Source organism: Ambystoma mexicanum, chromosome 5p (genome assembly GCF_040938575.1).
Source record: "Ambystoma mexicanum isolate Mex_15411 chromosome 5p, UKY_AmexF1_1, whole genome shotgun sequence".
In the NCBI taxonomy this organism is placed as follows: domain Eukaryota; kingdom Metazoa; phylum Chordata; class Amphibia; order Caudata; family Ambystomatidae; genus Ambystoma; species Ambystoma mexicanum.
Window position 1 is genome coordinate 794,163,080 of NC_090930.1, and position 25,375 is coordinate 794,188,454.

Below are 25,375 nucleotides of genomic sequence, written 5' to 3' on the forward strand. Positions count from 1 at the left end.
TTTTTAGAATTGGGTAGCTAATTTCCTGAATTCTTGTTTGGTGGAGTCTTGGGGGTTAGTTTGCCATTTGGTGAGTGTGGTGCGCTTCAGGGTGCATAGTTCAAGAAGTTCCGATGTGAACCATGAGTTGGCATGTCTACTAGCTTTGGCTATCTTTTGTGCTAGTGGAGCTATGGTGTCAACTGTGTTCTTGAGAGTGACATTGTAGATTTCAGCTAGTACTATAGGGTTGTTATTAAATGGGGTACTAAAAGCAGGTGACTCTAGGTAGGGTATTATCCTTAGTTAATTTCTGGGAGCTCCTGGCCAGGGCTGGTGGTAGAGGCATAGTAGGCTTTTGGGGTTTGGTAGGTGTTGGTATGGAGAAGTGAATGACATAGTGGTCTGTCCAGGGACATGGGTGTTGGCGACGACTGAGGCGGAACAGTTGTGGTCTGCAATCCAGTCGAGGATGCGTCCTTTTGAGTGGGACGGGTTTGTGACTCGTTGTAGGAATCCCGTGTTATTTAGGAATTTAGCAAGCGAGTTGGCCTGTTTGTCTTTTGCATCATTAAGGCCTAGGTTTAGGTCGCCAAGTACGATGCTTTTGGTGGTAGTTTTTAGGTTGTCTCTGAGTAGGTGGAGTATGTTATCAAGGAAGTCCGAGGATGGCCCTCGGGGTTGGTAAATGAAGTGAATTGAAATGGTGCAATTGGGTGACAAAGAGAATTTGAGGGTGATGGAATCTGTGTTACCTTGCAGCAAGGAGTTTACTTGTCTGAGGGACGGGGATTATTTGGCTATAAGAGCTACACACCCCCTTTCATGTGTGAACAGTCCTGCCAGTAGATGGTGTATCCTTGCGGGAGGGTTATGGAGATGGCAGGGCCAACTTCCTCATGAAGCCAGGTTTCAGTAATGGCTAAGAGGTCTAAGTTGTGATTGTTGAGACGGTCCCGGATCGCTGAGGCATGAGCTGGGAGGGACCATGCGATAAGGGCACATTGGAGAGGGATGGGGGAAGGATGGTGTTAGTGACGGGTGTGTCTTGATGTGACCTGGTTGGGTTATATTGGCTGCAGTTGGTGTGGTAGAGACTTTGTGGCTAAGGGGTGAGGGTGACTTAGTGTCGGCCTGTTTGCTGTCAATGTGGGCCTGGGTGGAATGTGGATGATTTGTCATTAAGGGCGGTGAGAGTTTAGTGAAGGTGGATTTCACGTGAGGTGTGTCGATATTGTAGTTTGGGCTGGTGTGCATGGATGGCTTTTGGCATGGCTGATCGGGCATATGAAGTGTGGGTGTAGTTCTATGATCCTTCATACCTTGAGTAGTGGTGCTTGGGTTTGTGTGGATGAGTGACATGGTGCCTGGTGTGAGTGAGCACTGGGATGGTGCAGAGATGGAGGGGTCGGAGACATGGGCGGAGCTGTCAACCGAGGACTGACCCTATCTGAGGAGTTGTGTGAGGTGTGTTTGGTGGCAGAGCTATTCGTGTTCGGTGGGGCTGTGGTCTGTGTGGATCGCCAGCCGAGTACGTAGTTTCTGTAATTAGTGGGCCTTGGGTACACTGGGTGGTGCAGTGGTTTTCTGCGGCACCACAGCATTGTTAGTCTGTGGGCTAGGCATTCATAGTGGTGAACCTTGAAGTTAGGTTGCTGCGTATGTGGATTAATGCAAGGACTGGTGATGGTGGGTAGAAAGCGAGTAGGTGGGATGTCAGCTCAGTTGGGGAGTTTGGGGGGCATGGTAAGCATGTTGGTGTAGGGTGCACAAGTGATCAATGAAAACAAGTTGAATAAAGGCATGGGGAGGGGGTGGCACCTTATGGAATAAGTGCTTGAGATTGGTGTGAGCTCTCAATGTAGTGCACGTGGGGTGAGTGACAGGTAGTGCGTTTGAGTGTGCGGCGTACCGCTGGGTAGATTCAGGGTGAGGTTGAAGTCATTGGCCAACGGCCTGAAGCACAGGGTTAATTAGATGTGAGGTTTGAGTATTTGTAGGTGTGCAAACCAAAATAGGAGCAGGCTATGAGCTTTTGCAGAAGTGCATACAGTCGTAATAGCGCATCACGGGTGCTAAAACAAGGCTGTTAATGGCGGGCGCAGGTAGGCATAGCAGAGCAAGATATCGTGAGTAGTGCAATAACGATTTATGCACGATGACAGAGATTCACAAGTCAATGCAATGGCAGGCGGTATTAATGTGCCCAGGCTTTGTGGCGGCTGGCAGTAATAACTGTAGCAAACTACTATGCACATGCAAACATTAGCCAGGGCTGTGACTACAGATAGTATTCACGTAGTAGTAGACGCTGATTACACAAAGTTAGGGACACAGTGATACGCATGTGCGGGGATGCTAGAGCGGGAATCGGGCTAGGGGCTGTGAAGGCTCGGGCATCACGTAAACAACTAGAGAGTAGATTGGGTGCTAATAGCTTCAAGTGGAAGCCATACAAAATATAAGCAACTTCCTACATGAATCTGCTTGTTTGTGTAAGATATACATAGTAATGTGTGCCATGCAACTTTTATGACAAATATACAGTGAAAGGTTATACTTTTAGTGTGATATTTATGTTTCTTTTAATATTCTATTCTAATTTTTAGGTTAGGTGTGTTGCTTATTGTGAAACTGTTCACTGTATGACTATGGTTGCATGATTGTCTAAACTGTTTAAAACAAATGATACAATAAAATAGACTCATTATAAAGATTCTATAAAGTAATTGAGATGATCATTACCTGATAAATTAGGCTTTAGCTGTAGGCCGAGTGCTGTTATTTTTCCTCACTTTAGGTGATGGCCCTGCCAAGAGCTACATGGCATGATTCACAGAGCGTTTTCCAATGGACTGTGCCATAAAAAAACAACACATCTATGAATCAACGACATGAGCTTTGCTTCCTATTAATACGTGTTTTCTGGCATCACACGTGCATGATTGTAACATAATGAGCACATGCTGTTGATGTTACGGTTACAGGAATATAATACAGACAGCCAATTGTGACACGACAAATAGGGGTTTATAATATAATCAGACCATTGGGATGTCTCAACTAGATCATTCTTTATAGGAAAAAGGTACCCCCTGGTGTATATAGTAAGAATATTGCCAGTCACTGAGGAGTCCCTGGACCAAATGGAGGAATAAGGCACAACTGTACGTTCCTTTATACAGTCACAAAACTTGAGGTGACTTGCAATAGCCTGTTTACTTGTAGCGAGGTGTGTTTAATTCCTTGTAATATATGAAAACATACTCTCATCCTCTTTGATGCCAGGCCTCTTATCCCAATGTAAAATATCTGCCCGTTTTTGATCACGTAGAATCTGTTTGGATTTAAACAAAAAAATACAAACAACACGAATAGGCAAAATATGTGCAGAAAGAAATAGTTTAGACAGTTCAATAAACACATCTAAATACCGTTTTGGATTTGAAATTGATTAAAACATACAGCTAGATGCTTGCTCTCCAGTGTTCAACGCCAACCGTACATAAAATAAACATACCGGACCTGATTTACAAAAACGTTTTTTGGCACTGACATACATAGTTCTCATCGACGAACGTCTTTGAAGCAGAACGCTATTTTAGAAGAAATCTGAAATTTTGTCACGGCTTTAAGTGTTGCAATGGCATCTGGAATCTCGATCTGTGCTGCCTCAAGCAGCATTGCGTTTTTATAGAACTGTAAGAACTGATTACAGTGCCATAGTGATGCTATTTATTGATTACAGGTCATTATTGATGTCGCAACCAGCCTGTAATAAGAACATTATTTTACAGGCATCTCAGGCTGCCATGTATCATAAGTATATCATTTTCTTTTAATTGTACGCACATTCAAATATATGTTGTATAACCAAGAAATTAATTGTAACAACAAGAATAGCGAGAATAATAAAGGCAATTATATTAATAATTATGTTTTAAAAATAACATATTTCAGGAATAAGCTGAATCTGCATTCGTGTCTATTTCCCACATTTAAGTTTCCTTTATTTTGTCAAAGGATATTGGATTCCTTCCAGAATTAAAGACTTTGCAGTCAGTCCTCTTCTGATCGCGAGAAGCTGCTGAAAGATATCCGCTTTAATTTGAACGAGAACACACGACTCTCAAGCGTCTGAAGCATATCCGGCGCAGGGATTTTACGATTTTTAAACAAATCCCCTTCACTGAAATGGTTTTGTTGGAAGTCGGCGGGGTCGCCGCCGTACATCACTTGCGAGCCGCTTTGATAAAGTTCTTGTTGAAGAATGTAGAAAGTCGCCACGTCGCCCAGGGATTTGATTACCTTTATACACACACGGTGAGTGATCGCGCTACCCACCCGCCATCTGTCATCTATTTCATTTGCATGGTCGCCACCTGCCCGTGTATCATCTGCGGCATTCTTGCACTGCTTTCAGCAACGCACCGTGAGGGGGTTGTCTCTGACAAATCCAATTTCGATCTCTTTCTGGATAAACATTTTTTTAACTCAATTGGTATTCGAACCGTTTTCTTCCTTTATCAATAGCTTGATTTTGTGTAAACATTTTTTTTTTAAAAAAAGTAGCGAATGGCCGCCCGAACCACCACGTTGACCGCACATCGCTGATTATTAAACATGGCACCAAGATTGTGTTTCCTCGCTTTAAATAACATAACCCAGTTTCATAACTCATATTTCTATATACATTTTTCAAAATGTATATAGAAATATACTGCTGTTGTCAGGTATGTTTAAAAAAAAACAAAAAAACATGCATATGATGTTGGTTAAAGATGGCACGCCGTGGCGCCGGCGATCAAGTAGAGCAAGCCTCCGATTGATTTGCTTATTCTCAAATGAGTGCACAGACCATGCACTGTAATGCGACGGGCCTGATTGGCCCATGGTGAACCCATGACACCTGTTCGGGGTTCATAAGGTGATACCCATTAATGATTGAACACTTCAGAGACAGCTATCCTTGGTGCTGCTCAGATTACTTACCAGTAATCTTCATTACTTCGAGTCCTTCTCTTCCTCGTCCCAGCACTTATCAATGAGGTGTCCGACCTCCAAACAGGAGCCCTCTTTCTACTTATAATTTCCTCAGCCCCCTGCCCCATATACCTCCTGCCTGCGGGCATAACAGCCCGCCTTCCCCAAGACGCAACAGTAGGTAACACTGCCCAACAGGCCCATTCAACATGGGGAAGGGTGAGGCGGGAAACTCGTGCTGGGATGAGGAAGAGAAGGACTAGGAGTAATGAAGATTACCAGTAAGTAATCGGAGAATTACCTGCACGTCCACTCTTCCTTGTCCCAGCACGTTTCAAGGAGGCATGGGAACTCCAGAGCGAATAGGCCGAGCGCAAAGAAAAACACCAAAAGGCAAATGGAAAATGCAACCGGAGCAACACCAATTTATTGAAATACACATATATAGACAGTAACAACAAGGTATTTCACAAGAGCATCACACTCAACACACCCGTCTCAAATGCCCCCACTTCCCGGTGGTGCAGATTCAAATGATAGTGGTTAATGAAAGTGTGTGGATCAGACCAGGTGGTGGAGCAGCACATTTCCTGGATAGGAACACCACAGGACTCAGCCCAGGATTCAACCATCCTCCTTGTGGACCTGACCTGCACACCAGACGGAAGTTGAGACCCCACAGATGAGTAAGCCAAAGCAATCGCATCCCGGAGCCAATGGCTGATGGTGGACACAGACGCCTTCCGTCCGGACACCATCCCCCAACCGCCAAAGGTAACAAAGAGACTAGGGGAAGAACGAAAAGCCCTAGTGTGATCTAAATAGAGCAGAACCACCTGCGCACATCAAGAGCGGCCCAACGAACCACCTACGTGGAGGAGAGAGAGAGGGGAAAAACAAAGGAAGAGCAGTATCCTGGGTAAGATTAAACTTAGAAACCGCCTTAGGCAAGGAGGAGGAGTGGCTCCCCCAACCGCTGTGCCAAAGTGATAGCCACCAGGAAAACCACTTTTAACATGAGGACACGAGAGGGAACCTCAGACAAATATTCAAAGGGAGAAGACTGCAGGGCCCAAAGGACCAGCAGGAGATCCCACGAGGACAACACAGAAACAAGAACAGGCCGAGCAAGAGAAAACTCAGGAGAAGGTGACCAACCAAGGAGTGACCACCCACAGCTGGATCCCCAAAGGCGCGAATCACAGCCCACTGAGCCTGCAGGGTGGAGACAGCGAGACCCAAGTTAAACCAATCCGAAAGAAACTTCAGCACAGGAGCCCCAGAACCCAAGGAGGAGGAACCACCATGACTCAGACACCAGGACATGAAGTGCCCCCAGTGCCTCTCATAGGCCCTCAAGGTAGAAGGAACGCGGGTCCCCCTGAATGTGAGAAACTACCACATCAGAGAGACCCCCAGAAAATAAGTGCGCCCTTTCAGTTTTCAAGCCCTCCAGACAAAGTTCTTGGGGCCCACCATCCCAATGTGGTCCACCACCGTATCCAAACCCCAGCGAGAGGCAACATGGGGGTGACAGCCAAGTCCAGGAGAAGGGGAAACCAGCACCTGTGAAGCCAAAGCAGAGCAACAAAGATCATCACTGCCTGAGAGGGAGGGGCAGAAAGGCATACAATAGCCCGACGGCCACAGGGAGGTCAGAGCATCCACCCCCCATCACCCCTGAGAGGGGAAATGGGAGAAAAACCAGGGGACCTTTGCAGAAAGGGGTGAGGCAAACAAATCCACCCAAGGATTCCACAGAACCCTTCAGACCTTCCGAAAGACCACCTCCAGCAGCTCCCACTCCCCCGAAGGGAACACACGGCTGAGGCAATCTGACACCACATTGTCCTGGCCCATGAGGTGATAAGCAGACAGCGACAGAAGATGGGACTCTGCCCAAGTACGGACCAGAAGAGCAAGAGTCCCCAAAGACCAAGGCCGAGAGCTCTCCTGGCAGTTGATACACGCCAAAGTGGCAGTATTGTCTGAGCGGAGGAGAACAGCCCACCCCACCAAGACCAGGCAAAAGGACCTCAGAGCCTTGAAGGCCGCTAAGAGCTCCCTCCAGTTGGAGGACCAGGCCGCGCCCCCCCAGGACCACTTCTGCAGCTCCTGACCCAGGGCCACCACACCTCACCAGGCTGGCTTCATGGTAACAATGATCAGAGTGGGCGGACAAAGCGTGAACCCCACCAACAGATTGGACAGGTGTGCAGCCACCAATGAAGCTGGTCCCTGAGGGAGGGACCCACAGGGATAGGAGCCTCGAAGTCCAGAGACGACTCCTTCCAGAACCTGTGGTTATGGAGCAACAAGGGATGTAGGTGAAGTCTCACCCAGGGAACAAGGAAGACACACGCCACCATGTACCCCTGAGCCTGAAGAAAGTCCCTGGCCGGGGCCGACTCCCGAGCGAGAAGATGTAACAGACAGTCCTGCATTCTCTGAGCTCTGACAAGGGGAAGAAGAACCCGCCCCCCAACAGTCCAAAACCTGGCCCCAATGAACTGAAGATCCTGCGAAGGCTGCAGATGTGACTTCGACCAGTTTATGAGAAACCCCAGCGAGGTCAGCAGAGTACAAGTAGACTCCAGATGTCACAGCAGAAGAACTCTCGACCGAGTCTTCAGGAGCCAATCTTCGAGGTAGGGGAACACCTGCATCCAAGTAGGTGTAGAGCAGTGACAACCGGCCCCAGAACTTTGGTTAAGACCCGGGGAGATGACTTCAGACTGAAAGCCAAGGTCCAGAACTGGAAATGATCCTTGCCCACCGCAAACCTGAGAAACCTCTGATGTGCAGACCACATAGGAACGTGCATGTAGGGGTCTTGAAGATCCAGGGAAACCAGGAAATCCGAGTCCTTCACCAGAGGAATGACCCGTTGAAGGCACTCCATTTTGAACCTCTGAGTCAGAATGTGCCGGTTCAAGACTTTGAGGTCTATAATCAGACGGAAGGTCCCCGAAGGTTTGGGCATGAGGAAGACAATAGAGTAAACCCCCCAGTCCCATCTCAGAATGAGGCACCCGCCGAAGCACCCTCTTGCAGCGAAGTTCCCGGAGTGCCCGCCGCATGGCCAGCCTCTTGACAGGGCACCTGGGCAGGGGCATCTAGACCAGACCAGACAGAACAGGAGGGGAGACCAATTCCATCCAACTTGTAGCCCCATATCACCAGATGATTTACCCGGGCATCCCCAAGAGCCGGGACCACTGCTTCCAAAAGAACGTCAGGTGGCCCCTGACAGGCCCGGTGTCAGGACTTCTGCTGGCGAGTGGGCAGACCGGACCTGAGCACCAGCAGAACCCCTGCGAGCAGGGCTGGACTTCCTACGCAGCTTGCCAGCATGTTTGTCTGCCTTGAAGACCTTATAGACCTTGTCCTCTAGGGAATCCCCAAACAGCATCCGTCCTTCAAAGGGAATTTTCATGACAGCAGACTTCTGTCGGGCCTCCGTCTTCCAATCCCTTGTAGAATGTGCGAATGACCCCCATGATGGACCCCATGGACATGCGACCGCCTTCACACCATCATACGCCAAGTCAGACAGAAACTCCACCTGAGATTTGACGGCCAGTAGAAGGGGCACAGGATCCAAGCCCTCCCATTCAGGGCAGACTTCAGACTCACAAGGTCAGCTTTCGCCGAGTATGAAGCATAAGTGGCTGTCCTAAAAGCCAAATGAGCCCCACCATAAGCCTTCCTCAAGGAGGCATTCACTTTACGATCCGTTGGGTCCTGAAGAGAATTGCCCGAGGCCAAAGATGACCGTCTCACCAGACTGGGAATTATGTCATCAACCAGAACCACCTGTGGCAGGGCCATCTCCTCCCCCTGTTAGGGATACAGCTTGGCAAGGAACCTGGGGACTGCTGACTTTTCCGGATCCACCCAGTCCCTCATAATCTAAATCTTCATTTCATATAGAAGCGGGAACCCCTTCCTTAGAGTGCGCTTAAACTGGGGTGGAGGGGGCCGAATCCCACTAGCCAGAGAAGACGGGGCACAGAGTCCGGAAACACCATGTAATGGGACATCTGAAGAAGAATATCCACCGTGGCCTCCTTGTCCAGGTACTTGCCCTTGAAATCAGTCGACCTCAGGGAATCGCCCAGGCTGCAGGAAGAGGCGTCCGAGCATGAGGAAGAGAAAGGGGACACCCCCTGCCATCTTCGAAAAACATGCAGGAAACGGTTCTCTGGCACTCTACATCCCCTCTGCTTCTTAGGAGGTGGAGGAACAGGAAGAAGAGGAATAAGAAGGCAAAGGGGAGCGAGGCACCACATCGCAAGACTTGGAATAGTGCTTCCCCATGGCGTCAGCACCAACAATAGAAGCTGAGGCCTGCAAGCGGAGAGGAGCAGCCACAGAGAAGGAAGGCAACAGAAACCAGAGGCCCCTGAAACAATTGTATCAGCCACAGCAGGAAAAAGACAGGTCACTAAGCAACCACTAACCTAGTCCGTGAGATCAGGTGCACACAATTAAGCCACACAGAGCACGCCCCCTGCTCCCGTTTACCTCCGCCGAGGTGAGGACCACCCCGGGCCATGCAGACCTGGAGGGCAAGCCACTATGTGTTACCCCACTGACCCCGCCCCAGACAGGGGTGGTCAACCTCAACCGGCACTCCTGGCTATGCCGGCTGCGGTAGGAGGGACTGGGCACCCCACCCGTACTTCCCCCCCCACCCCCCCGGAGAACGTTCGCAAAACCGAGATGGTCCCTTCTTCATGGTGGGATGAAAACAAATCCCCCGGGGGGGGGACAGAAGAAACAGACTCCCTGCCCAAAGCCAGAAACAAACCAAATTGTTGGGTCTTGGGTAAGGCGGGCTGTTATGCCCAAAGGCGGGAGGGGTAGGGAGTGAGGCCTGAGGAAATTAGAAGTAGAAAGAGGGTTCCTGTGTGGAGGTGGGACACCTCATTGATAAGTGCTGGGACGAGGAAGAGTGGACGTGGTGGTAATGTAATCAACCATTGCTTATAGGGCATTGTGACAGGTAGGCTACATGTTTGTGCACAAGGAACTTGATCAAGGGATACTCACATGCAGCTCATTATGGATGTAGGAGTTTCTTTAGGCCATAGAAAGGTGTGTGCGCATTTGATGAAACATGAATTACCACCTGCGTCCGTTGCACCATCCAATCAAGTTGCTTTGGATCGTGGCCTGTATTTGCCAATACACGCCCATATTCTAAACAAGCATATGATGTCTCATTTAAGTTTAGTAACTCACACTCTCTTTCTGCTTCTCTTTCTTCACTGCCCAGAGCCGTGGATGATTCCTCGAATTTTCCCCATCATGGAAAGAGAAAGGGGTACTCTTTTTGGTTCTCTTTGCTCATTTTAGCACAACCATCAATGTGAATGCTTGGGCCTTATTTACAAAAGAAGTTTTAACATGGAGAGAAGCCCATTGAAAACATTTTTGTAAATCAGGCCGAAAAGTCTTTTCGTAAGCAGGTTTGTGATTCTCATACGAGGATCTTGCTAAAAATAAGCAATATATTTGAACCAATTCCACCCTAGCTGTGTGCTAGTGTTGATATTCTTCCCTCCTGCCCCCAGGGGATTATTGCCACATTTTTCAATTTATGTGTAGGCCATGTAGCTGTACTTGGAGAGGCTATTTGAGAGTGTGTGATGCACACATAAAGCATTATACCCAATATTATGCAACAGGCTTTGCTCTTGCACCTCCAAGTGTCTCTTGTGCTAGATGGAATTACCAATAAAGATCTTAGATCAAATAACCAGACAGAATCAAAGAATATGGCAAAGTACTACTTTATTCTCATTTTAATAAAGCGGGGTACACTGACAAGCATCGGACTGAGGTTTGCACACACACAAACAAACTTGATTACACAGAGGTCTTATAACCCAATATGCGTCAACTATGACATCATCCTACTTGGTAAACTTAAAAACCTACTAGTGGGAGGGATTGGTTAGGGGAACATATCAAGTAATAGAAAGTATATGGGTTAGTACTTCATTTGTGGTCTTGTATCTGTAAGACACACCTCAAACTACCTCTAAATATGTGTAATATTGATTATAGCGGACACAATGCCAGTAAATTGATCTATGCAACATTGTATAGCAGGTTGCCCCATAGACCCACTGATTGGTTGGCATCCTATCCAACCTTGGACTTTCAGCTCGCTAGCAGCACGTAAGGAAATCCAAACTAGGTGCTTTAGTCACTTCAGATTACTCCCCAGTTTCCCAATTATTCCATCACAATCATCTCTCATCAATTTCACCATAAGCCAAAGTTTCCCATCTGTAGTTGAGCTTGCCATTGCTCTTTGTTCTAGGACCTTTCAGGGAGTATGAACCCATCATTTATCTTCAACTGTGGCTTAATGAATAGCCCTTGTTTTTGGCTTCTGCATCACGTGTGACGAGACTGCAAATGTGTCAATTTCAACCTCCAATTTACTCCTTTTTGATTGAATTATGCTGGTTGTAATTGCTCCTTTATGCTCTAGAGACTTGCTCACTCCATCTTGTAGGAGGCTTATTGACCGTTAATTATCCAAAACCTGGCTCTTACACATTTTTTCATCTTCGTTAATCTTAGAGAAATGTGTCTAGCACTCGTGGCTGTATCTGTCTGTCTCCCTTTTTACTTTGCAGCTATTTCTTTAAATAGTATCCCTGATCTGAGGCCCAAATTGACCCCTCTTAGTTTGCGCACAAAGCTGTTTTCCAGCATCTCCTGACTCTTTACTCTGGCCTGTTTCTGAGGAAGTTAGAATGGATCTTTGCACAAGCTGGCCTCCGTTTTCCAATTATGGCCGTCCTGGCCACGTTATATATTCCTCTATAGCGAGCTTCTATATGTCTCATCTACCTTGCGTTTCTGCATATTTACACTTATTTATCCACAAGTTACTTTATCTTCTTTTTGCATACATGATTATTTTATCATTTCTTACATGTTTCTCTTATTGCTTCAGTTACATCATCATTCTTAAGTATTTTTATATTGTTTAAGCATGTTCTTGTATATCTATTTCATGCATCTCGGTGCCCTCGTAGATGTCACTCAGCACTCCATTATGTCCAATGGTGCATGTAGACATCCATCCACTCTCTCGACATGAGGGTACATTTGGTATGGTTGTCTATGAGTGCATAACATTTCTCATACAATCGTTGCATATAGGGACAACACAGGGGGTCCCACATGCAGCTCTTCCTCTGCTGTTCCAGTAAGATGGTGGTGAGGGGACGGGAGTTAGGGTATATGCATCTACCTGCTCCTCTACATTGCCCCCTCTGGTCAAGTCCTCAACTACATTCTCCCCTTCAATCTCTTTCATCTTCTCTTCATACTGTTGTTTCTTTGAGATCCATATCTTTGTCACCCCCCCCCTCAGCTGACCTGCATTCTTTATATGTTCATCCAAACTCCAGGTCATGTGGCAACAAACTCCTGATGGTGGACAGAATATCCAGCATAATACATATTTTTGTGTGGTCCGTTAGTAATAAAACTACGCCCCCGGAGGTGCAAGGGTGCTTTTTTTATATGTTCCTGGGTACTTGTTTCATCTTGCATCTTATCACCAGTTCCAGAATATATGTCATTCATGATCTTCCCAATAGCTTTCTTAGCTGTCTTCTTACATTGTTCCTAGATGATCTTTATGAGACATAATCCTAGCAGTACAAACATTAGTACTGCCCCAAGTAATTTGAAGGCATTCATCAGCCACGTTGGTATCCATGAAAACAAAGACAAAAACCAGCCATCATTATCAGGCGCATCAACTTCATCTTTCATTTTCGTGTGCAGGGTTGACAGCATCGTTATTGCTTCTGTCAAAGTCCCATTGTCTTTATCATAGGCAGCTATAAAATGTGCAGCAAGAAGGCCAGACTATTGCGCACACGCCTCCTTCCTATGCTGTGATTAAGTCCAGGACATACCTGTTCTGGAGGGCCATGAGGCTGATTGCCCTCAAGTCTTCTCAGATGGCATTAAATCCTTTTATTCTCGTGTTGATTACTTGCAGCAGCTCCCATCTGGTTATCTGTAACCATTTAGCCTTTACTGCAGTTTGAATCCTGGCAGGAATATGGAGGGGAATATCACTGCTGTTCTGCTGAACACCTTATGTTCCTCTGGGATGTCATAACAGGTTTCTATTGATTTTGCTGAGAAGTAATTATCTTTACTCTGTCTACTTCGCTGGAAGGATCTTTTCTCCCTCAGGTGTGTGTCCATCTTTGGAAAGTCTGTAATCTGCAGGTCATTTTGTTGCACCAACAAGACTGGTATGCTTATTATCACCAATGAACAAACTCCTCCCCATTTTGGTAGTAACTTTATGTATGCTCTTGATCCACAAGCCCAATAACGACCCAGCATCAGGATTGCTGCTCCTCCCTTCATGCATGGTACATCAAAAACTCAACCACACTGGCGATTCTCTCCAACTTTCACTGTACCATTTTTTCTCAAGTATAGGGACGCATTCTTCCAGGGTAGTATCTGCAATGGTCCTCCCTCATCGTCGACCCATGTCAACAATCTTTCAATCTTTGGCCATTGATTTTTGCATTCCTTTCCTGCATTTGCCACAACTACTTCCCACTGCACGGTTAATGCTGCTGCTTTGCACACACCCAGTCCATCAGCTTATCCTTCAGGAGTAAGCACTAGTCCTTTGATTTGGAGTTGACCTCTTTCCCAGCATTCTCATATTTCCTTCCATTCTTATCCTTGCATTGAAACATCTTGTTTTCTTCAATCTTTATTACTGCTCCATTTATTCCACACTGTTCATATTTTATTGTTTGATGCTTTGTTTCTGGCTTTTCTCTTGTCTTTAAATCTTGTACATAGCTATCTTCTCTGTGAGATTTTGCTATATTCATCTATACAATGGCTGCTCTTCTGCATCAAAACTGTCCCCTTGTCAGGCAAAGTGCAAGGTGCATCAGACAATGTGCTATCTTCACTAATACTTCCGTGGCTTTGAATATTTTAGAGGTTGCCAAAGCATAAGGTATTGGGGAACACACATGGCAACTTTCATCTGACGCCCATGTTTCCAACCTTTTCATGTGCTGATAGCATAGGTTATTTTTTAAATGAGCTGAATTCTCAAGATATGTATTTATATCTCATTGTTTTCCCCAACATCCCTTTTAAATCAAAATAGATGCTTAGTAATATTATTTAAAAAATGCTGTTTGTGATTCCATTAGGGGCAATAGTAACTGTCTCATTTTTCCACATCGTGTCTGGATTATTTTTAATAACATGTCTGAATGCCATAATAATCAGGAGGAAAATACAAATCATAATATAAAATGATATCACAATTCGTATTCCATAAAAGCCCATCGATTTTCTTGATGGTAATGAATCACTTATATGTTGAAACCTCATTTTGCTTTTAATTCTGTTTGTTACTCTGTAATTCTTTATGAAGCACACTTTTAAACCAAAAACTGTGAGATGATTGCTACAATTATTCTGAAAATAATGTAATTGTTCTTAGGATTTCCCAAAAATGACACTAAATGTATCTTCTCACTAAAGCTGGATACGACTGTAATATGTAGGTAAAAACAGCAAACGGGAATGTGTGTATTGTTGTTGCAGTCGGTAATATAAAGAGATAAAGTGTGCTTTTCTTCTATCACTTCTAATAGTTCGATATAATGTTCCTCGGGCCTACACAAAATGAAAGTTCCAAGATAACTGCAAGTCTATTTATTCTTTTATCGAATGCTGAAAGATATTGGTCCTTAGTTCAAAATACTGTTGTGCTCTTCATATTCATGGAACATCTTGTTTTGCTTCACCTTCGCTATCTTCAGGAGGGTCAGAGTTTCTCCTTTATATGGCTTGATATTGTGCAAATGTAGCCAAGCTCGCCTTCCTTTTAATTTTGCAGCTGTGGGGAAATTCTTCCACCTAGTACGGACATTCAAAGCACGGCATGCTCCAAGTGCGTACACATTTTCGCACCAACACCAGATCCCATGGCTGTATGCTGGATTGTTGCAACAACTCTTCTACTTCAATGGATTGGTTGTCTTTGTCGCTTCTCTTTGACCCCTCCCTTCTGTTTGTGACCTGTTGAGACATTAAAGAAATGCTTACAGCCATTGTTGTTAGCTAATCATGCATCTCGTCTCCTAATACCCTCGCTACACTGTGGGCATAAGTTTTTAACCTAGTTGGAGGAGGAAGGGGAGTTCTCATGCAGCATCCAGTCACCAACTCATGAGAAGTTAGAAGCTGATCTGAGCCATGCTGGTTTCATATGGTGCATAGGGCACTGGGTAGGCAATGTAGCCATCCCTTCTTCAAAGTAATTTTGACTTTTGCTATCCTCTCCTTAAATAGTCTGTTTAATCGTTCGCAAACACCATTCACCTGTGGGTGGTACGCAGAGGAAAACATGCTTAATACCTTATAGGAGAACTATTTGCTCAAAAAGCTCACTTACAAAATGTGGTCCATTGTCAGATTGCAAAACCTGACTTCACATACAAGGAACTTGGAAGCGCACTTGACGTCAGGGTATGTGCATGGACCTGCCTCGATCCATCTAGAAAACGGACATGCTATGACCCGCATGTATGTGTAACTGTTGCATGTCTGCAGCATGTCTACAAAACTATTTTTAGGTGCTGAAATGGTCCATTGGGTCTAGGAATTGCTCCTACCATTGTTCACAAAATGTGCCCTGCAGTACATTCCTGGCACACAATACAATTTACTATAAACTGTCCCACATGTTCTAACAGATTTGGCGAGTAGCACTTTTCTGCAATTGTTGCTGTTAGACTCTCTTGAGTCATATTCACAGGATAGTGGAGTTGCTCCAATGCTATCCTACATAATGCTAGAGGCATAACTGGCTTTTCAGTGCTATCCTGTCTCCAGATTGGCTCAGTGGGGGTTAAAGAACACCCCTGTTTCTTCCGTAACGCCCTTTGTTCTTGTGGTGCTCATGATTGTATCTCAATCAGCTGAAAAATAGACTGCTTGTTAAAGCTCGCCTTTACCAACATGCATCATCCTGTCATCTGTTTAATACTTTAAATGTCAAAATTAGTAAGCTCTGAGCAATAGGCTACTTTTCAAAATCTGTGGCTTTGTTTCCACTGGAAATTATGTATTCTCTTTTAGTGTGGGCTGCACATTTTATGATTGCTTGTGTCAGTGGGAGTGCTAATATTTCAATAACTTTATCCAATAGGGCTGCATGTTGCACTGGGGTGCTGTCTGTATAGAGGAAGCCCCTCCTTTTCCATTGTGACAACCCTGCATGTACCGTTGACATCACATAGGCAGAGTCAGAGTACACTGTCACTTCCTCATCTTTGAATTTCTGAAGCACGGCAATAAGCACCACTAATTCTGCAGCCTGTGCGGAGTAATGTGAAGGCAATCCTGCGCTTGTCACTACTTCAAATTCACTCTCTTGAATCAGCTTTACTACTGCTGATCCAGTATGCCTTTCGCCAGTCATTTGGTAAATTTTCAAAGAACCATCAATAAAGACAACTTCCCCCTTCCCCCTGTTATTTTCAATGTACGTTGTGCAATCATGTACATAACCATCCTCCACTACTGGTTCAGCTCTAAACGTTGCTGTGTTTAGTCTCTTGTGTCTAACAATTTTAATCACAGGATTCAATATAATGACCTTGTACCCTGATGGTCTTTGTGTGGTCAATGTATTTTGGGCTTCTATAAAATCACAAATAATGCATGCTTTACAAATAATGTTACTGAACACCCCATTGATATATTTGAAGCTTTTACGATCGCAAATGAAGCAGCGGCTAAAGACTTTTCACAGGGATAATTTCCTTTCATAACTGGATATAAAATCCCACTATAATCAGCCAATGGCTTTGTCCGTGTCCTAATGTAGTTTTCTGTGTAAGGACTGCTTTCATTACTTCTCCATTTGAATGAGAAAATAGATACAACTCCTCACGATAATGTAGAATTTCCAACACAGGGGCTGTACTGATTACCTTTTTTCAATTCTTCAAACCCTTCAGTCATCTTATATGTCCTCATTATTTTACTCTTGCCCACCTGTGCTTCTTTAAATCCTTTTAAAAGTGGTTGAATATAAGTATGGAAATCAAAAACTCATACGCTACAATAATTACATAGGAATAGAAACTATTGTATTTCCCTCACTGTTTTAGGTTCAACAGTCTTCATTATTACTTCTGCTCTCTCAGGTGTCACTTTCCTCCCCTCATGAGGGATCAATTGTCCTATGTACAAGACTTCTTTCTGGCAATATCGTAACTTCTCTTTGCACACCTTATAGCCCTTCTCTGAGAGTATAGTCATGAGCTTAACTGAATCTTCTCTGCATCTTTCTTCTGTCTCACTGCACACCAAAATGTCATCCATGTATTGAACTATTGGACTTTTGAGCTGTACATTACCCAGGTCCATCTGAAGGACTCTATTAAAGATCGAGGGGTGCTCACAGTACCCCTCGGGCAACTGAGTATGTTTCACACAGATATTTCTATATAAAAAGTAAGTCAAATCTTGTGAGTCTTGGTAAAGCGGAATTGAAAAGAACACATTTTTTAAATGTATGATTGTGAAACACTTGGCCTTGGATGAAATGTTGCACAATATTGTTGTGGGATTTGGAACTAAAGGAAACTCAGCTTTGACTATGTTGTGTAGAGGGCAAAGGTCCTGTATAAATCTCCACAAACCCCCCCTGTCGATTTTCTCAGTGGGTATACAGCCATGTTACATGTGGAGTCGAATGGCACCAAATGCCCTTCTTCATTAAAGCAGAGATGTCTCAAATATACCTTTGTCTGCTTCTCTACACATGGAGTATTGCTTTACTTGTGACAAAAGAGCTCCTGGTTTATGTTTGATTTTAACTGCTCCTACCCCTTTTAATAGACCCACATCAAATGGACTTGTGGTCCATAAAGTATGTGGTACTTTCTCTAAATCTTCTTGGAAAAATGTTGGTACCTTTTTTACCATCACCAACCTCTGCAGTATTTCTAATTTCTCTACCTTAACCCAATAAGTAAGACTTATGAAAAATACTAACACATCTGAATATGCATCTCAAATCTATCAATCTATATCCTTCACTGAGAGCTATCACTGTTCTCCATCCTCTTCCCTCATCATCCTTCCCATGAAGAATGACTCTTTCCTCTCTGACCACTGCTGCTTCAAACTCTAAGGGAATAATATGCCCTTCTTCATCATCCATAGGGATTTCTGGTCGGAACAAAACTTGTCAGGTATTCTTAATAGCTTTTCTATTAGTCTGGTCAGCCATGATAATACAACAGCCACGCCATACACAAATACCGCTGGAACTAAAGGAATTCCTTGCAATGCCTTCTGACTTGTAAAGGCTAATGTAAGTTTTTCACAGTCAGTATGTATCCCTGGGGTGGAACACACTATTCCTTTGTCAGTAAATGATATCATCATGTTGAGTTTCATCATCAAGTCACGTCCTAATATGTTAACTGTCATCTGCCTACAATACAAAAATGGCATCGACATGCTTATAGAGATTGGTAATTCATCTGTAAAAAAAACTACATTTGTCGCTACAGAGAATCCCTGTGCATTCATGGCAATACCTGACATTGGATATTTCCCCTCATGGACACAGGAACGAGTTGCTCCAGTGCCAACAAGAAATCAGAATGTTTTGCATCCTATCGTCACCTTGACCTTGGTTCCTCTTGGAGGTCTGGTGTCACAGATAGTACTGAACACATTAGGTCACTCTGTGGGCTGTCCTATTGTGGGTATAAATTCATCCATGTACCTGTGAAAGGATTTCCTCCTACCACAGTCACACTCCCCAATTTGGGTGCAGGTGCTTGCTGAACTCCTGTGTTCATATTAAATTGTGGGATGTAAGGAAGGCATGGTATCAACAGTAAGACAAACACAAGTGCCCACAGTTCAAGGGTGTTTATTGAACTTCAACAAGGGTGTGATAAACGCCTATCTAATCCTAAATCTACAGATGGGAGCATCAAATAATAATAATGCAGTCCTAGTGGAATCTTGTCAAAATAAAAGGGCCTATACTAAAAAAAAAAAAAACTATTGCCATCCTTACCTCTAAATACAAATAGTGTGGGGTAGTGTTTATGAAAAAGAGGTTTTCACAAAAATTATATGTCAGGATATTCAGGCATTTGGCCTCCTTTCTACAAGTTTTCAGCATGGGATAAGGTGGTTCAATCGAGCATAGCACACTCTTTGGCTTCTTCGGCACAAGCAACCAGCATCAGGGCTTTCTGTGCCCAAGTCTATTTCTTTATCAAAGTCCCTTGATTCAGCGGGCCTGATCCAAAACAAATACAGAGTTCCTTTCCTCTTACAAGTACTTAATTCAGGTCATTCACTCTCCACCCTCGATCCCCCTCAGCCGGGCTCAGATCCTTTTATATAATGACTGTTATTTTGGATACCCCTCTTCTAGGCTCAGATCCCCTTCTCCTATGTTCAGAGAATATTCTTTCTTGGGTGACTCACGGTTCACCCCGGATCTCCCTCAGCCAAGCTCAGATCCTTCCTCTTACACAATTAGTCTCCCTCAGCTGGGCTTGGACCAATTCCAGTTTGCATTAACTATCGAAGACTTTCGAATGGGCGCAGGGTTTAGCTTGACCTGTTGCAGGACCACTTCAATTTCACAATTCCTTTTTATATTTGCCACCTCTCAGTTGGATACATAACAGAGACCTTCGAATGAGCACCCACATGGAGCTGCACCACTCTGTATACGGTATCTATCTTGGCTTGAAAAGTTCAGTCACTCCTTTAATGTTCAATTATATTCACTTCACTCATCACATACTCTTCACAGCCTGTTCTCTTCAGATTTCTTTATACAATGTTGCTGCTTGCAACCTTCGTTCTAACACACACTGGTCTGCTATCAGTCTCCCTGACTCACCGGCTGTGCTGACTTTACTGGTGCTGCTTTGTTGTAGGAGCCAAGGACAGTACCAAGGCAGATGTGGAGCAGGTGCAAGTGGATCTAGGTCACCTGGCCTAAGCCCGGCCCACCTGGTGCCTTCCTGCCTGCTGCTCTTTTTCACCACTTAGCAAGCCCCGCCCACTTGGTGCCTTCCTGCCTGTTGCTCTTTTTCGCCACTTAACGAGCCCCGCCCACCTGGTGCCTTCCTGCTTGCCGTTCTGTTTCCCTACTTAAGGAGCCCTCCAGCTTCTTTTCCTTTGCAGATGGGGAGCAGGTACAATTGGATCTAGGTCACCTGGCCTAAGCCCCGCCCACCTGGTGCCTTCCTGCCTGCCGCTCTTTTTCTACCACTGAGCAAGCTCCGCCCACCTGGTGCCTTCCTGCTTGCCGCTCTTTTCCACCACTTAGCAAGCCTTGCCCACCTGGTGCCTTCCTGCTTGCTGCTCTGTTTCCCTACCTAAGGAGCCCTCCAGCCTCTTTTCCTTTGCAGATGGGGAGCAGGTGCAAGTGGATCTAGGTTACCTGGCCTAAACCCCGCCCACCTTGTGCGTTCTTGCCTGCTGCTCTTTTTCACCACTTAGCAAGCTCCGCCCAACTGGTGCCTTCCTGCTTGCCGCTCTTTTTCACCACTTAGCAAGCCCCGCCCACCTGGTGCCTTCCTGTTTGCCGCTCTTTTTCACCACTTAGCAAGCCACACCCACCTGGTGCCTTCCTGCTTGCCGCTCTGTTTCCCTACTTAAGGAGCCCTCCAGCTTCTTTTCCTTTGCAGATGGGGAGCAGGTGCAAGTGAATCTAGGTCACCTGGCCTAAACCCCGCCCACCTGGTGCCTTCCTGCCTGTTGCTCTTTTTCGCCACTTAACGAGCCCCGCCCACCTGGTGCCTTCCTGCTTGCCGTTCTGTTTCCCTACTTAAGGAGCCCTCCAGCTTCTTTTCCTTTGCAGATGGGGAGCAGGTGCAATTGGATCTAGGTCACCTGGCCTAAGCCCCGCCCACCTGGTGCCTTCCTGCCTGCTGCTCTTTTTTTACCACTGAGCAAGCTCCGCCCACCTGGTGCCTTCCTGCTTGCCACTCTTTTCCACCACTTAGCAAGCCTTGCCCACCTGGTGCCTTCCTGCTTGCTGCTCTGTTTCCCTACCTAAGGAGCCCTCCAGCCTCTTTTCCTTTGCAGATGGGGAGCAGGTGCAAGTGGATCTAGGTTACCTGGCCTAAGCCCCGCCCACCTTGTGCGTTCTTGCCTGCTGCTCTTTTTCACCACTTAGCAAGCTCCGCCCAACTGGTGCCTTCCTGCTTGCCGCTCTTTTTCACCACTCAGCAAGCCCCGCCCACCTGGTGCCTTCCTGTTTGCCGCTCTTTTTCACCACTTAGCAAGCCATGCCCACCTGGTGCCTTCCTGCTTGCCGCTCTGTTTCCCTACTTAAGGAGCCCTCCAGCTTCTTTTCCTTTGCAGATTGGGAGCAGGTGCAAGTGAATCTAGGTCACCTAGCCTAAGCCCCGCCCACCTGGTGCCTTCCTGCCTGCTGCTCTTTTTCACCACTTAGCAAGCCCCGCCCACCTGGTGTCTTCCTTCCCTATAACTGTCTTGTGGCCAATGCTGGATTTTACTTTTATGGACTTCATTCATTAACGGTGCGTCACTCTTTCTCAACTCTCATGCTGGACTTCCTTTGCATCTTGTACTCATGGGGGCCCTGAATCATGCTGTTCCCATCTTCATCTTGTATCCTGGCTTGCAACATTATGTGTTACTACTGACTTCTGCAATTGTATTCGCTCTCCACTCTTGCTTCTGCACTCTTTTTGACTGCTTACTCTCTGTTCTCTCCTCTTTTCCCTTCTCCCTTTTCCTATCTCCTCCTCTTACTTTCTTCTATGCACTTACTCTATCAGAATTGTCCCTGGACCTAATATGATAGCAACCTCGTCTGTTCCTCCACCCTCCCATTACTGTTTTTTTCCTCCCCACCACCACTCCAGCACTATCTGAAATGTAGTCAGGCCTAGTATGATCGTCGCTTGTTTTGTTCCTCCTCTCCCTTTCTGCACCCCTCTCCTTCACCTTTTGTTTTTCTCCGGCTCTACCAGAAATGTCGTCAGGCCTAGTACAGTAGTCACCTGTCTGTTTCCATTTCCTTCCCACTCTCCTCCTCCCTTCCTTATCAATGTCTTAGCTCTTTCACTATCTGAAATGTCATCAGGCCGAGTATGATAGTTAATTTCACATCCTTACTGTTCATGGCCTGTAAGAATGTGGTTGTATTTTCCCTTGTTCCCTCCCTTGCCTTGAAGCGCTTTGAAACACATTGTGTATAGGCGCTATATAAATAAACGATCATATCATGTCGATCATACCATAGCGGCAAATGCTCCTATCGACGTGGGAGAGCCCCGGGAACCTCTGACCCACAATGTAGGTTTCTTCAGATTTAATTCCAGGTCTTATGTTTCTTATTCTCAAAGACTCGTGAAAGTAACAGTTTCTCTCAGAAAAGGTCAAGGGCACTTCCCTCGCTGGTCTTGCCATTTATCTTCTCATATTAAACTGCCATCTTGGAACTGCTGCTTCCTTGTGTGCTTTGCCTTGCTCAGAGTGTGAATATGTGCTCCACCTTTTATCCATGTGGGGCAGGAAGTGTAATGTAAGTCTGGTGTGTGTAATGATCAGTAATTGCCTGACTCTGCCTGACCATTGTGTTGGGACATGTCAGGTAGACAGCTCGGGTGTTAGTCTGTTTTCTCTCACAGTGAGCTGTCCGTGAAAAAGTATTTGTGTCGGGAAAGGGGGGGGGGGTCGACATCCTAAGTATCCTACCTGCTCGGATGGGGAAAATGTGTTACAGGGAGGGGGATACCGTGCCTCACCATCCGGTGTCCCACTCCCCGAGGACCTCTCATCCAGGTGATCCTCTCATACTGGTCCACCCCCATGAACTGGATCTGAAAGCGGTCGGTGTGTCCTAGCCACTTGGTGGTACCATAACCTGTTGTGTCTGTACTTGCTGGGGTTGTATTTGTTGTGTTTGCATGGGCAATTGCTGTAACTGCCCTTGTGGTGATTGCATTTGTAATTGCGCTTGCAGCATTTGTTGTGGTTGTGGTGCATATGTCTGATCCTGCATGTGATCTTGGGCATAATACTCCTGTGGTTCTGTTTTATAGTGCGGAACACAGTCGATCCCACACCTTGGAGCTTGGCAGTTTTGTTGCATGCCTCCCTGCTTTTACATGTTCTAGCAACGTGTCCTGTTCTCCCGCAATTCCAACATTGTCGTATTTGTCCACCATTAAATCCTCCCCTTCCCTGAAGGTTTTGAAATTCACCTCTTCCTCCTCCTGTAGGCCCATTCCTTATTCCTCTTGGCCAATAATTGTACCCACTCTGATCTGGAGGATACATTACATTACCTGCTGTATTGGTTGCATTTCCAGTGTCACCCTACTTTCATTACTCGTCCATACCGCTCCCTCTATGGTAGCTTTCTTCCTGTTTTTCTCCTGCATTAATCGGCAATGATGCACAATCGTCAGTTGTATTTCAGGCCATGGTTTCACTTCCATTCCTACTTGTTTCTTCAGCTGCTGTTGCATCTTCTGTGTCCTGTTCATCAGCCCATTTTGGTGTTCTTTGTATCCCTCACAACTCCCTGCCGGGGTGCAGTGACCCTTTCTCTTCCTCAAGTTGTTCTTGTGCTTCGATTGGCAGTATGCTTTTATGACATAGATATTCTATCTCATTGGGGGTCATTACGAGCTTGGATGTAGCCATGGCGCTATCAGCACCATGGCTGCCTCCAAACCCGGGTCCGGGTCCGGTCTCACTGAATGGGAACTTACCGGGTCATTCCAACCTTGGAGGACCTGGTAAGTCCCCATTTAGTAAACCATTCCCCATTCCCATTTGAGCCCCCATAGGGCTCAATGGGAATGGGGAAGGAGCAAATAACGGACCCGCTAATAGCGGGCCGTTATTTGCTCCAAGGTCCCTGAACGGGTCGTTCCCGCTGGGACCCGCTAAGGGACCTCGGAATATGGCGGTAGGGGCTTAACGGCACCGCCATCCTTAACGGTGTCATTAAACCCCTACCGCCATACTCATAATGTCCCCCTTTATCTTTTAGTTCCCTGCTTCTTTTCATTTCTTCTTCCCTTTTCCTCCTCTTCTTTTGTCTCTTCTCTTCTAGCCTTGTATCTTCTTTGTTCTTCCCTTCGCTTCCATATCTTTCCTTTTCTTCTTTATATGCTCTCTTGCTCCTTTTTTCTTTCTTGTCCTGCTCTTCTCTCTCTTCTCTTTCTCGAAACCCATCAATGTCCTTATCATCCAGCTTGAGTAATATTTTTCCTCCCATCCACTCATTCTGTACTATCGCTATTCTCTTAGCTTAGACCTTTATTTCCTTCTGTTTCCTTTCTACTCCCTCTATCTCAGAGGTCTTCAAACTGTGGGGCGCCACCCCTAAGGGGTCACAGACGCATTCCCAGGGGGAGGGGAGAGGCGAGAGCCCAGCATGAAATTTAAAAACAATATATATATATATATATATATATATATATATATATATATTTTCTTTTTTAGATTGGAGGAAATGGGCTGGGCGCCTAACGTGGTCAGACTGGAGCATAAAACTGTCTCAGACACCAATGAAAAAGTGGCCCACGGTTTCAAATGGATATTCATTCCTTTACTCACAGACTGTTTGAATAGTAACCAAGGGGGTGTTTTTTGTTAAAATGTAAGCAAATTGTGATATTTAAAGAATATTTTTTCAGAATCAATGGTTCAGTGGTCAAAACTACTAGCTGCATAGTGAAGTAACTCATCAAACTGGCCCACATTGGCCAAAAAAGTGTCCCATTTTGATTGGCTCACACCACCATGTTGCATTTCCAGTATGGGCATTGCCCTATTATATACCACTATGTAACCTGGTCTTCACATTGTATTCATACTCATCAATTGTAACTATCCTCTCATATTGTATGTGTAACCTGTTTTATGCTCTAGGTTGAATGCACCCAGATACCTCACGGGTAGGCTGCGCAATACAAATAAATAAACTAAACTAAACTATTGCCCTATAGACCAGTCTAAGCCTGGCGACTCATCCATAATGGGTGGGAGTGGGGCGTCAGCCACCCAGAGTCCCCCTTCACCCATTATGGAGGAGTCGAGGAGCCAGCCCAGTGAAACACTTAGCAATTCCTCAGCTGCTTTTTCCAGCTGAGGGAGTGCTCCTGGCCCTGTTGAACTGTCAATGGGAAACATTGTTTCCCTTTGACAGTTCCCCAGCCGCACATGCTCACTGAGCCATGCAAGGGTGGGGGTGTTTTGCTTTGCCAGCCTTGCATAGTTCCTTGGACATGCTGGCTGGGGCACTGCATGTCTGTATGTACAAGGCAGAGCT

At 45.7% G+C, this 25,375-nt stretch overlaps 1 long non-coding RNA gene across 1 annotated transcript in view; it reads left to right on the forward strand.

Annotated features, from left to right (window-relative positions):
* The first annotated feature begins 4,093 nt into the window (after window positions 1–4,093).
* The window catches only part of LOC138481711 (uncharacterized), a 368,061-nt gene continuing 346,779 nt past the window's right edge, over window positions 4,094–25,375 (forward strand). The window contains exon 1 of the long non-coding RNA XR_011274349.1: window positions 4,094–4,302. This is a non-coding gene — a long non-coding RNA (uncharacterized lncRNA). The remainder of the gene's footprint in view (window positions 4,303–25,375) is intronic.